The sequence below is a fragment of the Opisthorchis viverrini genome (genome assembly GCF_000715545.1).
Source record: "Opisthorchis viverrini unplaced genomic scaffold opera_v5_53, whole genome shotgun sequence".
NCBI lineage: Eukaryota > Metazoa > Platyhelminthes > Trematoda > Opisthorchiida > Opisthorchiidae > Opisthorchis > Opisthorchis viverrini.
In genome coordinates, this window is record NW_008751710.1 from 1,779,318 (window position 1) to 1,780,241 (window position 924).

A 924-nucleotide genomic window follows, 5' to 3' on the forward strand; every position below is an offset into this window, starting at 1 on the left:
TATATATATATATATATATATATATATATGAATGCCTGTCATCTGGATTGGATTCGACAGTCAACATATATGCATCCATGCATCCCCTACAATGTTTAGCCGAGGGCTCTTCTAATTACCAAGTTACTGCCTTTTCCCGACGAAACCGAATTCCTCTACATCTCAGTCTAGTAGTGCTTTTGGCACTGCGAGCCTGATTTGCATTTTGTTAATAGGCGACATTTCTTCGGATCCTATCCCTGGATGACCGCATTTCTGACGACCCTGCGACTTTCACCAAGAACCGCACGAGTATCCCTAATGACGGAATGCACCATTTCGTCTGAACCCAGCAAGCTATCATTCCAGAAGTAGTCCAACCATGCTTGTTTTCGTGCTCTTAGAAGGGCTATATGTATAAATGCTGGAATCCACAACCCTCTCTATCTCGTAAGAACTACGTTGTCGGTCGCAATTCCTGCACTGACTGATAAGACCAAGGGCAGTTCATCAGTTCGGTTGTCGCCCAACTGTCAAGTGCACTAGCCAGAAGTCGATACTTCCTTGCAAAAACAGTCCTCCCTAATTTACGTTTCCCTATTTCTGACTTCGATGGACTCCCAAGAGAAGGTAGAAGTAGTTGCTCCACCCTTCACCTCAAACTTCAACAACCACCTTACTTTCCGTCTAAATCTATCTTACAGCTCCACGTCATTTCCCGTTACCCATTAACAGGGTTGTCAGCCAGTGTCTGCTCTAGCTAAACATCTCTAAACCTCCTGATCCGGATAGCACTTGTCTGTTATGTTCACTCGGTCGGAATTCGCTCCAGTCATATCTCGTCTGTTCCGGCGCAGAGTTATTTGCTTGAGGAAGACCCGACGTACTCCCTCCTGCCAAGCGTAGCAAGTTATCCAATCCGGACGACTACCATCTCATCTTCAT